Raw genomic sequence first — 272 nt, forward strand, 5'->3', positions numbered from 1 at the left:
CGGTTCTGAGAAAAGGAGCTATTCTCTCTCATTACATCTTTACATGCCCAATGTCATGGAACTGCTTGACAAAATCCGAAAAGTATTGCGCTTCCTGGTTGAGTGCTTATCACCACGGATTGTAATTGGAAGACGGGACGATCCCGTACAGCATGGTGAAAAGCCTGATTACCATGGCTGTAATTGGTGCGGAAGAGAAGGGCCAATAAGACCCTCGTATACGTCAAGGGACATGAAAAACGTGAATGGTTGGTGGATATACTCAATAGCGG

Source organism: Mycetomoellerius zeteki, unplaced genomic scaffold (assembly GCF_001594055.1).
Source record: "Mycetomoellerius zeteki isolate Tzet28-1 unplaced genomic scaffold, Tzet1.0 scaffold1117, whole genome shotgun sequence".
NCBI classification, from domain to species: Eukaryota; Metazoa; Arthropoda; class Insecta; order Hymenoptera; family Formicidae; genus Mycetomoellerius; species Mycetomoellerius zeteki.